The sequence below is a fragment of the Mustela nivalis genome, assembly GCF_964662115.1.
Source record: "Mustela nivalis genome assembly, chromosome: 7".
NCBI lineage: Eukaryota > Metazoa > Chordata > Mammalia > Carnivora > Mustelidae > Mustela > Mustela nivalis.
Genome location: NC_139026.1, coordinates 130,714,141 through 130,728,816, shown reverse-complemented (window position 1 = coordinate 130,728,816; position 14,676 = coordinate 130,714,141). Strand labels below are relative to the sequence as shown.

Here is a 14,676-nt window from a genome sequence, read left to right as displayed (position 1 = left end):
AAGCTGACATAGAACTATGTTTTCAAATGACATTCTTGTCTATGTAGAAAATCCAAAAAAAAAAAGAAAATGACCCAAAACCTCCTGGAACTAATAAGCAATTTAGTAAGGGTGCAGGGTACAATTTTCGTACACAAAAAATTCAGATACTTTATATATACATCGAGGAACAAGTGGAATTTGAAATTAAAAACTAAAAACACAATTTATATTCAACAAACAGTGTTGGGAAAACTGGACATCAACATGCAGAAGAACAGAACTGCTCCACTTTCTTACACCGTACACAAAAAAAGATTCAAAATGGGTGAAAGACCTAAATCCAAGACAAGAAACCATCAAAATCCCAGAGGAGAACACAGGCAGAAACCTCTTGGACTTTTGCTACAGCGACTTCTTACTAGATATGCAACCAGAAGCAAGGAAAAGAAAGGCAAAAATGAACTATTGGGACCTCATCGGGATAAAAAGCTTCTGCACAGTGAAGGAAAATCAGCAAAACTCAAAGGCAGCTTACATTTGCAAATGACATATCTGATAAAGGGTTAGTATCAAAAATCAATAAAGAATTCATCAGACTCAACATCCAGAAAACAAATAATGCAGTTAAGAAATGGGCAGAAGACATGAACAGACATTTCTCCAAAGAAGACATTTCATTTCTCCAAAGACAAATGAAAAGATGCTCAAAATCACTCATCATCAGGGAAATACAAATCAAAACCACAATGAGATATCACCTCACACCTGTCAGAAAGCCTAAAATTAACAACACAAAAAACAAGTGTTGGTGAGGTTGTGGAGAAAGGAGAAACCTCTTGCACTGTTGGTGGGGAATGCAAACAGGGACAGTCACTCTAAAAAACAGTATGGAGGTTCCTCAAAAAGTTAAGACTAGAACTACTCTGTGATCCAGCAATTGCACTTTGAGGTATTTACCCAAAGGATACAAAAATACTGATCAAAGGTATATATCTATAGCTGCGTTATCTACAACATTTATAGCAGCATTATCAACAATAGCCAGACTGTGGAGAGAACCCAAATGTCCATCAACTGAGGAATGGATAAAGATGTGTGTGGGGGGGGGGGTGGTGGTGTAAATAGACTATTACTCAGCCATCAAAAAATGAAATCTTGCCATTTTCATCAATGTGGATGGAACTAGAGGCTATTATGCCAAGTAAAATAAGTCAGTCAGAGAAGGATAGATACTATATGATCTCATTCATATGTGGAATTTAAGAAAGAAAAAAGATAAACAGTAGAGAAGGGGGGGACAAAAAAAGAGAGAGGAAAATAAACCATAAGAAACTCCTAATGATAGAGAACAGCTGAGGGTTAATAGAGGGAGGTGGGTAAGGGATGGGCTAGATGGGGGATGGGTATTAAAGAGGGCACTCATTGTTATGAGCACTGGGTATTGTATGTAAGTGATGCATCACTGAATTCCACTCCAGAAAATCATGTTAATTATTTAGCATGTTAACTAAAATTTAAACTAAAAAATCATACAGTTTATATTAGCTTCCAAAATTAATTAATATTTAGGTATAAATTTAACAAAATCTGCACAAGATCTATGTGGGGAAAACTCTAAAATTCTGATGGCTGAAATCAAAGAAGAACTAAATAAATGGAGAGATATTCCATCTTGATGGATAGGAAGACACATATTATCAAGGTCTGAGCGCTTCCCAACTTGACCTATAGATTCAATGTAATAAAAATTCAGCAAGTTATTTTATAGATATCAACAAACTAGTTTTTAAGTATAGATGAAGAGGCAAAGGACCCAGAATAGCCAACACCATATTGAAGGAGAAAATAAAGTTGGAGGACTGACACTTGACTTTAAGACCTATTATAAAGATACAGTGGAGGGGCGCCTGGGTGGCTCAGTGGGTTAAAGCCTCGGCCTTCAGCTCAGGTCATGATCCCAGGATTCTGGGATTGAGCCCCAAATCAGGCTTTCTGCTCAGCAGGGAGCCTGCTCCCCGCCCTCCGCCGCCGCCTGCCTCTCTGCCTACTTGTGATCTCTGTCTGTCAAATAAATAAATAAAATCTTAAAAAAAAAATAAAGATACAGTAGTATACATAGTGTGTTATTGGTGAAAGCATAGACAAATAGATCAATGGAACAGAAAACAGAGCTCAGAAATAAACTCAAATAAATATAGTCATGAGATGTTTGGTAAAGGAACAAGACAATTCAATGGAGCAAGGATAGTTCCTTCACCAAATGATGCTGGAACAACTTGACATCCATATGTAAAAAAATATATAAATATAAATATAAATATAAATATATATATATATATATATATATATATATATGAAGCTAGACACAGAACCTGTACTTTTCACAGAAAATTAACTCAAAATGGCTCATAGACCTATGTTTAAAATGCATAAGTATGCAACTTCTAGAAAATAACATAGAGAGAAAACCTAGATGACCTTGGGTATGGTGATCCCTTTTTAGATACACCAAAAGCATTTACATGTAAGAAATAATTGATAACTTGGACTTAATTAAAATAAAAAACTTTTGGGGGCACCTGGGTGGCTCAGTGGCTGCCTTTGGCTCGGGTTACAATCCCAGGGTTCTGGTAACGAGCCCCATGTGGGGCTCTCTGCTCAGTGGGGAGCATGCTTCTTCCTCTCTCTCTCTCTCTCTGCCTGCCTCTCTGCCTACTTGTGATGTCCCTCTCTCTGCCAAATAAATAAATAAAATCTTAAAAAAAAAAAAAAAGTAAAAACCAAAAACTTTTGTTTGGCAAAAGACAATGTCAAGGGAATGAAAAGATAAGCCACAGACCAAGAAGAAGTTTGCAAACTATACATCTGATAAAGTACACAAAGAACTCTTAACATTAAGAAGATATACAACCCAATTTAAAAATGGGCCAAAGACCTAAATAATCACCTCACGAAAGAAGATATGGAGATGGCAAAGAAGCATATGAAAGATTTTCCACATCCTATGTCATCAGGGCAATTTTATTGATTGATTGATTGATTGATTGATTGAGAGAAAGAGAGTGTGTATACTCTGAGGGAGAGAATTCCTGAGCAGACTCCATGCCCAGCACAGAGCCCACCCTGGGGCTCAATCTCACAACCCCGAGATCATGACCTGAGCCAAAATCAAGAATCGAATAGGACATTTAACCAACTGAGCCACCCAGGAGACCTGAAAAATGTAAACTTAAACAATGAGATAACACTACATACCTATTAGAATGACCCAAATCCAGAACACTGACAACACCAAATGCTGGCAAGGAATATGGAGCCACAGGAAAACTCACACATTGCTGGTGGGAATGCAAAATTGTATAGCTACTTTGGAAGGGAGTTTGACAGTTTCTTACAAAACTAAACATAGTCTTATCATATGATCCTTGGGATATACCCAAAGGTATCACAAATATATCCACAAAAATACCTGCACATGGATGTTTATAACAGCTTTATTTATATTTGCTAAAACTTGGAAGCAACCAAAATGTCCTTCAGTAGGTGAATGAATAAAGAGACTGTGAAATAGTCTTTTTTGAGTAAGTAAAGTAAGTATTTAGTGCTAAAATGAATGAAATAGTGCCAATAACGAAATTTAGTGCTAAAAACAAATGAGCGATCAAGCAATGAAAGGACACGTAGGACTCTTAAATGCATATTTCTAAGTGAAAGAAGCCAATCTGAATAGGCTATATATTGTATGATTTCAACTATATGACATTCTGGAAAAAGCAAAACTATAAAGACAATGAAAATACCAGTGTTTCCTGGAGTAGGAGGATGAATAGAGCACAGAGATTTTTTAGGGTAGTGAAAATACTCTGTATGATTTATAATTATGAATATATGTCATTATACATTTGTCCCAATGTACAGCATGAAGAGTGAACCCTAAGGTAAGCTATATATAGACTTTGAGTGATTATGATGTGTTGATATAGGTTCAGTCTTGGTAACAAGTATACCATTCTAGTGAGTGATGCTGATAATGGGGGAAGCTATGCATGTGAGGTGTGGTGGTGGTTATGTGGGAAGTCTCTGTATCATCCTCTCAACTTTGTGGTAAACGTTAAACTGCTCTTAAAAAAAAGAGTGGGGGTCTTTTTAAAAGACACAATAGCTGGGTCACCAGGCTGGCTCAGTCAGCTGGGCATCCAAATCCTGGTTGAGGCTCAGGTCATGATCTCAGGATCATGGGATTGAACAGGAGACTGCTACCCCTCTCCCTCTCTGTCTGCGCTCTGCTTCCAAAACAAACAAACAAATAAATAAATCTTAAAAAAAAAAAAAAAAAGGCAGTAGCTAAGGGAGTTCATCACCACTAGACCTGCCTTACAAGTATTGTTAAAGGGACTTTCTCAAGCTGAACCTAAAGGATGCTAAGCAGCTACATGAAAGCGTATGAAAATATAAACTCTCTGGTAAATAGGTAAATATGTAGACAATATGGAATCCTGTATTACTATAATGATGGTATGTAAGTCATTTTCAAGTCAGGTATAGAATTTAGAAGAGAAAAAAAACATAAAAATAACGGTAACTAAAAACTTGGTAATGGACACAAAGATAAAAAGATGTAATCTGTGACATCAATAACAGAAAGTGGCTGGGGTGGATATAAAGAAGTAGTTTTTATATGTGATTGAAGTTAAGCTGTTACCAATTTGAAATAGCTTGTTGTAAGATATTTAGTGTAATCTCACAGTAACCACAAGGAAAATACCTAAAGAAGATGCACAAAATAAAATGAGAAAGGAATCAAAATATGTCACAAAAAGGAACAAATCAACAAAACACAAAGGAAGGCAGCAAGAGAGGAAAATAAGGGAAAAATAAGTGCAAGGCATTTAGAAAACAATAAACAAAACGGTAATAAATACTTCCTTACCAATAATGTAAATGTAAATGGAGCAAACTTCCCAAGCAAAAGACATAGAATAGCTGAATGTATAAAAAAATAAATGCCAGGGGCGCCTGGGTGGCTCAGTGGGTTAAGCCGCTGCCTTTGGCTCAGGTCATGATCTTGCGGTCTTGGGATCGAGTCCCGCATCGGGCTCCCTGCTTAACAGGGAGCCTGCTTCTCTCTCTCTCTCTCTCTCTCTCTCTCTGCCTGCCTCTCTGCCTACTTGTGATCTCTGTTAAATAAATAAATAACATCTTTAAAAAAATAAAATAAAATCAATTCCAATTACATGCTGTCTACAAGAGACACTGTTTTTAAAAAAGACTTTATATGAGAGAGAGCACAAGCAGGGTAAGGGGCAAAGGGAGAAGCAGACTCCCCACTGAGCAGGGAGCCCAGTGCAGTACTCAGTTCCAGGACCCTGGGATCATGACTTGAGCCGAAGGCAGATTCTTAACCAACTGAAACACCCAGGTGCCCCAAAAGAGACACTAGTTATGAGGATAGAGACAGGCTGAAAGTCAAAGGATGGAAAAAGATATTCTATGCAAATTATAATCGAAAGAGGTTGCCCTATCTGACTTATATCAGACATAATAGATCTCAAGTCAAAAATTGTCACAAGAAACAAAGAAGGACATTATATATTCAAACAACATGCTAAAAGTTCAATTTACCAGGGAGCTATAACAACTATAAATATTTACGCAGTTCACAGCAGAGTAGCCAAATATATGAAACAAACACTGACAAAATTGAAGGGCGAAATAGATTGTAGCACAATAATAGTGGGAGATTTCAATACCCACTTTCAGTTAGGGATAAGTCACCAGACAGAAAATCAGTAAGGAAACAGGATTTGAACAACACTATGGACCATATACAAAGATACCAAGTTACACAATAGGAAAAGGACAGTCTTTTCAACAAATGGTGTTGGGAAAACGGGATAGCTACATGGAAAAAAAAAAAGAAGAAGCAAGTTGAATCCTTACCTTACACCATATGCAAAAATTGATTCAAAATGGAGTAAAGACCTAGATGTAAGTCCTGAAACCATAAAACTGCTAGAAGAAAATATAGGCAGAAAGTTCCTAACATTGGATTTCGCAATGATTTCTTGGTTATGACACCAAAAGCATGTATGGCAACAAAATACCTCAGAGCTAAAAACAAAAAAACAAAAACAAAAACAAAAACTTGTGCACAGCAAAGGAAACAATCAGCAGCATGAAAAGACAACCTATGGAATGGGAGAAAATATTTGAAAAGGGGTTAATATCCAGAATATATAAATAACTCTTACAACTGAACAACAAAAGACAAAATAACCTAATTTTAAAATGGACAAAGGTCTTCAATAGGCATTTCTCGAGAGAAGATATACAAATGACTAAACGCACATGAAAAGACACTCAACATCACTAATAATTAGGGAAATATAAATTAAAACCACAATGAGAAATCACATTGTGCTCATGAGGATGACCATTATATTAAAAAGCCTAAACAGCAAATAGCAGTTGTTGCTGAGAATAAGGAGAAATTGGAGCCCTGCTCCATTTTTTCACACGTTCACAGCAGAGTAGCCAAATATATGAAACAAACACTGACAAAATTGAAGGACGAAATAGATTGTAGCACAATAATAGTGGGAGATTTCAATACCCACTTTCAGTTAGGGAGAAGTCACCAGACAGAAAATCAGTAAGGAAACAGGATTTGAACAACTCACTGCTCATGAGGATATAGAGTGGTGCTTCCATTGTAGAAAACAGTGTAGAGGTTTATCAAAAAAGTTAAAAATAGAATTACCATATAATATAGCAAATCTCATTTCCAGATATATATACAAAAGAATTGAAACCAGGATCTTCAAATATTTGCACACCCATGTTCCTTACAGCATTATTCACAACAGCCAAGAAGTAGAACAATCTAAATGTCTATCAACAGATAAATAGATAACGAAAATGTAGTATAAGTCAAGTCTTTTATCATATGGTTTCACTTGTGGAGCAGAAGGAGTAACATGGAGGACATTGGGTGAAGGAGAGGAGAAGTGAATTGGGGGAAATCAGAGGGGGAGATAAACCATGAGAGACTGTGGACTCAGAAGCAAACTGAGGGTTTTGGAGGGGAGAAGGTAGGGGGTTGGGTGAGCCTGGTGGTAGGTATTATGGAGGCCATGTATAGCGTGGAGCACTGGGTGTGGTGCATAAACAATGAATCTTGGAACACTGAAAAAATAAAATAAAAAGAAAATATAGTATAAACATGCAATGGAATATTTATTATTCAGCCTTAAGGAAAGAAGGAAATCCTGTCAGATGCACCAATGTAGATGAACCTTGGGGACATTATGCTAAGTGAGATGAGCCAGTCACAGAAGGACAAATACTATATGATGCCACTTTTTTGAGGAATCTAAAATAGTTAAACTCTTAGAAAGTAGAATGATAGTTTCCAGGGCCTTTGGGGAGGGGGTTAAAAGAAGAGTTGCTCAGTGGGTATAGAGTTTCCATTTTGCAAGATGAAAAAGTTCTAGAGAAACATTGGGCAACAATGTACACATAATTAACACTACTGTCATCTACACTTTAAAATGGTTAAGACGGTAAATTTTATGGGATGTCTTTTTGACCACAATAAAAAAGAATCCACCTCAAAGAACAACAACAAAAGTTACATGCAGTTCCATTTACATGACACCTTCAAAAAAGGAAAAAAATAGTAACAGAGACATTAAGTAGTTGCTGGAGGCTTGGGGGTGGGAAGAGAGGTGTGAAAGGAGGTATTTGTGGATGATGGAGCTCTTCTGAGTGTGGTGGTGCTTACATGAATCTATACGTGTGTTAAAACCCACACCACTGTCCACTCCCCTCAAAATCAAATTTTTTGTATGTTAATTTTTAAAATAAACAAAAGATTAAATACCAAATGCGAGCATTTTTAAAATAAACAAAAATACAAATATGCATGATTTAAATACAAAAACGCATGATTCTGTATCATATTGAAATTTAGATCAGCAAATTTTATGTACCCTTGATAGAAATCAGAATCAATTTAAGAGAATTCAATGTAGTAATGACCACTGTTGCTTCTGTGCCATGTTACTGATTGCTTTCTGTGGCCTCGTTTGACATTGTTCTTCCTTTACGTTTTTTTTTTTTTCTATTAATAATTTGGAACTGTTCTCACACTAAGCTTTCATTTTATTCATTTCCCAATGAATGGAAAAGAAGGAAGATTTATCATTCTATCTCTTCTTGTTCTTTTTCTTATATCATGTGTAACACCTCCCAACTTGAATTCACCTAAACACCTAATTAAGGGTTTTTAAAATGAAGTCTCCTAGATTATTTATGAACATGTTAAACAAAGCTGGGTTTGACCTTAAACTCTACCAGGTCTGCTAATCTAAACCATGATCATTCAACCACATGCTGCTTGATTTTAAGCTCTCCATTGTTTACAGTCCTATCTGAGATCCATTTCATGGTATCAATAACTAAAAGAATTCATTTCCATTTCCCTAATGCGTATGCTACCAAATGCTTACGCCAAAGTCCAGATGTTTTATATCCCTTTGTCCATTCATTTGATAATTGCATGAAAAATTTGATCTCACATCCTCTTAGTGGCCACCTACAAGGAAGCAAAGAGCAGTGTGAGTCCATTAGAATCAGTTTGTTCCTGAGAGTTAGATAATAAGTCAGTAAGTAAATAGAAGACATGAGCAATAAAGACAGATGCCCTGTAAAGATAAGCAGATCTTCAGCTTGGAGCAACAACACGTAGAAAAGAAAGAAAGCAAAGCAAACAGTAAGGCAGAGAAATTTCTTACTAAGAAGGATAGCCATCCATGAGTGCACAGACGAAGTTAGAATTAAACAGGCTGATGATGAGAAGTCGTAATAGACTCTGTAATAGATGACACAGGGTGGTTGGATGCAGAGACCAAAGAACAACAGAAAAGTTCGGATCAAAGCTGCACTGTAAAGAGAATTATGGAATGTGAAGACTTGGAGTAAGGTTCCTGTGATGATAAATGAATATAATTGAAAAGAAATAACATGTAGACTCGTTCAATTTGAGACACAAGTAACAGGTCCCAGACAAAATGAGGGGAGCTCGGAAAAGAAGAGCTTAAAAGTGAAAAAATGCTTAAAAAGTGAAATGTTGAAATAACTATAGGGTGTCCTATAAATAGGTCTGGAGCACGGGCAAATAGGCACAACGTTGTCAAAGATATCTCTGATCTGTTAAAAAATAAATAAATAAATATATGAAATAACCTTAAACTCTATTTCTAGATAGGAGACGCTGGTGACTCAATTTGTGGGAGGAGAACGGTGAACTTGATCACTAAGGGTGAGAAGAAAACACTATGTCTGGTTAAGGTGGTTATAAACTAAAAGGTGATACTGATTATATCATTTCTCTGCATAAAATCTTTATAGAACCCTGACTGAACAATCTTCAAGGCCCTTTGCAAAATGGGCTTACCTCCTCCAGCCTCATCTATACCTCATAACTGTCTTCCAGGTGCTACTTTGCTATCTTACAACCTTCTTGCAGGAGAGTTAATGATAGAAAGTTCCTAGGACCAGGCACATAATAAGTGCTTCACAAATGCTAGTTAATTGCCTTTTCAATTCCCCTTTCCTGAGCCCTACATTCTCTGTACACCAGACTGGAGCACACTCTACTCATAACAGTTCTGTGTCTTTTTTCATAACCACTCTGAAACATCAACTCAGATATTTTCTTTGTTGTTAATTTGGCAAAACACTATTCATCATAGAGAACCAGCTTCAATGTCTTGTCTGTTTTGCCCTGCCAGGCAGAAACAATCACTACCCCCTAGCTGACCCCACAGCACTCTGGTTCTATTGCCCAGAATTTTACTTATTTCATTGTTTTTTTTTCTCCCACTGACTGCAAGTTCTTTGAGGGCAATCAATGGGTTTAATTAATCTCTGCATATCCAGAGTTTAGCAAAGTTGATCATTCATTCATTCATTCATTCCATCATTACTAATTGGGCACTTAAAATGTTAGAAGCACATTGGATACAAATTTAAGGACAAAGGGTCACTGCTTTCAGAAAACGCCAGTCTGTTGTGGCAGAGAGGTTGATAACTCTAGTTAATGACTTCCAGTGGGATGTCAGGGGATTTGTGATTTCTTCTTCATGCTATTTGTGGATCGTTTGCCTATTTAAAATGAGGATTTAGTAATATAAAAAAAAGATCGATATTCTATTTTCACTTGGAGAAAAGAGTTGCAGGTATGATGATAGAATTCTATAAGGCGTAATGGCGGCACCAAGGAGGAAGCTAAAAGGCACACAGGTCAAGAAAAGCTTTGTGGAGAACAATGATGGATTGCATCCATTAGAAACACTTACAAACGACAGATCTGGGGCCCTGGTCCTGTTCCTCCATCCAGCAGTGTTCTAAGAAGTCTGAACTATGCTCAGAGAATTATCTTTGGACTTTGCAATACTTTGGTTTCTTCATGCATATTTTTAAATTATATGCTTAAGAAACCCCACATCTCACACCAAAAAAAAAAAAAAGAAAATACTTGCAGACCACCTAATCTGACCTTCTGACATGATTCCAAGGAACCATTCAGATTTTTATCTAATATTGTCATTTGAGTCATTTAAAAATACTTACTGAGTACCACCCTCAATATATACTCTTCCATGAGCAAGAATGGCTCATTAATTTCAATTATTATCTATGACTCACTTTAAAAATAACTCCTATTTTTTGGGTACCTGGATGGCTCAATCAGTTAAGCGGCCAACTCTTGATTCCAGCTCAGGTCTTGAGCTCAGTGTCATGAGTTCAAACCCTGTGTTGGGTTTCATGCTGGGTGTAGAGCCTACTTAAATATAATAAGACAATTCCTGGTATTTAAGCATTTCATACACTAAGCTTTGCAATATTATCCCCCATGATTTGCTTGAAGAATTGTATCCTAACCATACTTGCCAATCCCCTCCTTGCCTGGCCACTTCCCATCTATAGGCTCCCAAACATGCATCTATTACTGATAACCTAAATGCTGGGGACAAGGATGAATGAGGCAGGGTCCCTGCTTTCAAAGAACTCCCATTCTCAAGTCCTCTAAACAGAGGTATGAGTAAAGAATAACTTCAGGTCTCTGTGTTACAATCCAATTTAGTTTTTCTTTCTTTCTCTCTCTCTCTCTTTCTTTCTTTCTTTTCTTCTTTCTTTCTTTTCTTCCTTCTCTCTCTCTCTCCCCTTTCTTTCTTTTTTAGATTTTATTTATTTATTTGTCAGAGAGAGCCTGTGAGCACAAGCAGGGAGAGCAGCAGGCAGAGAGAGACACAGACTCCCCACTGAGTAAGGAGCCCGATTCCAGGAGTCTGAGATCATGACCTGAGATGAAGGCAGATGCTTAACCAACTGAGCCCCCCGGGTGTCCCAATCCTATCTGATGTAATAGTGAAACTCTCTAGGCACAGACGTTACAATCAGCTGTGATCAAAAAGGGGCTAATGTGTGTGAGGTTTTAAGATCAAATATTTTTTAACAAAACACATCTTCAGATAACAAAATAAATATCTGTGGACATGACATGTACATGTGAGTAAATTATATCATTTACTGTGTTACTATAATTATTTTGTATGGGCTGTCTGCATAAATTTCACACATTTTGCTATTAAAGTAACATGTTACACAATTTTATCACTTTCACAATGAGGTTTGCAATATTTTAGAATTGTATGCTTTGCTTTTCTTAACACTGTGATTTATTTTGAGATATTATTATATTTCTGAAAAACCTAAATGAGTGCTAAATTTTAATTTTTAAAGTTAAAAGCAAAAAGCTTATTTTGCAAATTAGCTTTTACAAATCAGCTTTGTTCTTTAACTGCTTCCAGATAACGACGTAAGAATTCATCTTGTATAGGTTGTTGTGATATTATGATTTGGTCTCCATCCCATTTCTGACACAGAGTTCTGAAAACCTATAGAATTTCCTAAGTGGGGGCGCCTGGGTGACTCAGTGGGTTAAAGCCTCTGCCTTCCGCTCAGGTCATAATCCCAGGGTCCTGGGATCGAGCCCCGCATTGGGCTCTCTGCTCAGTGGGGAGCCTTCTTCCCCCTCTCTCTCTCTGCCTACCTGTGATCTCTGTCTGTCAAATAAATAAAATCTTAAAAAAAAAAAAAAAAAAAGAATTTCCTAAGTGAAAGAGCAACAAAGGTGTCATAGTCATAGCAAACCTCTTTCAACTCCACTGGAGTTTATGTGAATGAAGTGATTTTGGTAAACACCTACAGATGGGGGCAAGTTGCCAGGGGAACCAACCACGAATAGAAGGTTGGAACTTTCAGTCCCACCCTGTGATTTCCAGGGAGGGACCAATGATTTAATCAATCAATTACCTATGTAATGAAGTCGCCACTTAAAACCCAAAAGGAAAAAAAATAAATAAAAATAAAAAATAAAAACCCAAAAGGAAGGATTTTGAGAGCTTCTAAGTTAGTGAACCAGAGCACGGACAAATGTCAAACTCCACAGGGACAGAAGCTCCTTGTTTGGGACCTTATGCTATACGTCCTTCATCTGGCAGCTTTTTGACTTGTATCCTGTAGGTAAAAACTAGTAATCTAATGAGTGAAATGATTTCCTGAGTTCTGTGAGCCACTATAGGAAATAGATTGAACCCAAGGAGGGGGTCACGGGAACTTCTGACATGTAGTCAGTCCGTCAGAAGCCCAGCCGACAACCTGGACTTGTAAGTGGCCTTTGAAGTGGGGAACAGTTGTGCAGAACTAAGTTTTGAACCTGTGGAATCTGATGCTGTTTCTGGGTAGACTTTATATGCATGGGTTTATTTCTAGGCTCTCAATTCTATTCTATTCCATTGGTCCATGAGCCTGTTTTTATGCCAGTACCATACCATTTTTATTACTATAACTTTTTCTTATAGTTTAAAATCTTGATGACCCATTCTCTGGTGAGAAAGAGGAACACTTGTACACTGTTGGTGAGAAGGAAAAGTGTTATAGCCACTATGAATAACAGTATAGAGGTACCTCAAAAAATCAAAATATAACAACCATACAGTCCAGCAATCCCACTTCTGGATATTTACCCAAAGGAAATGAAATCACTATATCAGTTCATCAGTGGATGAATGGGTAAAGAAAATGTGAGATATAAGCACACACACACAAAGAAATATTATTCACCCACAAAAAAGGAAGGAAATCTGCCATTTATGAAAATATAGAAGAACATTGAGGGCATTACACTAAGTGAAATAAAACAGAGAAACACAAATGCAGTATGATCTCGTGTGTGGAATCTAAAAATGCTAAAGTCATAGAAATGGAGAGTAAAATGGTTGCCAGGGTTTAGGATAAACGGGAGGATGTTGGTCCAAGAGTACAAACTTCCAGTGACGAGGAATAGTTCTGTGGGTCTAACACAGAGCATGGTGACGGTAGTTAATAAAACTGTATTGTATACTTCAAAGTTGCTAAGAGAGTAGATCTTAAATGTTCTCACCATAACAACATAAAAAATGGCAATTATGTGAGGTGAAATGTGTGCTGACTAACTTGATTATGGTAATCATTTTGCCGTATATATACATATGAAATCATTATGTTGTACAACTTAAACTTACACCGTGTTCTATCTCAGTAAAGGTGAGGGCAGACTGGGGGAAGACATGAGGGACCCTGCTGTGCTATGGGTGACTCCTGGTATTTGATAGCTCTCAAGACTAGGATCCAGTCTGGGGGGCTTCAAATGCCCCCTACTCTGATGGTTCCACCATACTCATGACACAGCCTCTCACTACTGCTTCCTATCCACTTTTACTTTCTGGGCATCTACAGCACAAGTTCCCAGTGAGAGAGAAACTGGCTGAGCTGATTAGTCTCAATCCAGTATGAAAGGCCTTTCTTGGCTGGTGTTTGTGGACTTCCAGGGTCTAATCAATTGTGGCCAAGGCAACAGGATCAAATGACATGAAGCTTGACAACTTATGCATAAGCAGCATTTAGGCTCTTTATCCCAAGGAGTCTATAAGTGTCAGTTACCAAGAGCTTCATGGTCTGTCTAGTTCACTTCTACAGCTGGCTTTCATCCAATGATCAGTGTTATTTCATATTTTTATACCAGGAACTACCCAGGATGCTAGGCTTTGGGTTACTAAGTGTAAAACAGAACAAACATCTTGTTTGATTAAAGAAAAACCATGTGTTGTACATTTTCTAGGGTACTGAATCTTGAGGGTGACTCTGATAGTAAAGCTAATAATAATACAAGGCATTATAAAACAAGACCTCAGAATAGAAAGATCAACCTAGGTACTATATAATGGAGTGTCAGATTCTAAATCGAGGGTTTTGGAAAAAAATAAAGGTAATTTATTTTATTTTATTTTATGTTTTCAGTGTTCCAAGATTTGTTGTTTATGTACCACACCCGGTGCTCCACACAATACGTGCCCTCCTTAATACCCACCAAAATCAAGGTAATTTATAGCGTTAATAGCAAGTGTAAACCACTGCTTAAGCCTATAGCATCTGGAAGGGTATGAAGGTACTGTGCCTTATGGAAAAGAAAAAAGTCTTATTATTACATAATCCAATACAAATACATAAATGCCAACACTTAAAGGTCATTAGGGAAACATTTGGGAATCTACTCCTTCTGTCTTGGTTTTCTCTCTGTGTTCTTGC

The 14,676-nt window shown here is 37.2% G+C and overlaps 1 long non-coding RNA gene across 3 annotated transcripts in view; it reads left to right on the top strand.

Annotated features, from left to right (window-relative positions):
• The window catches only part of LOC309870065, a 171,170-nt gene extending 156,701 nt beyond the window's left edge, over positions 1-14,469 (top strand). For 2 of the 3 annotated variants that reach the window (XR_014314460.1, XR_014314461.1), the window contains one exon: positions 14,389-14,469. This is a non-coding gene — a long non-coding RNA (uncharacterized lncRNA). Of the gene's footprint in view, positions 1-223; positions 1,017-14,388 lie in introns of those variants that run through there. The other variant, XR_014314462.1, reaches the window with a different exon arrangement.
• The last annotated feature ends 207 nt before the right edge of the window (positions 14,470-14,676 follow it).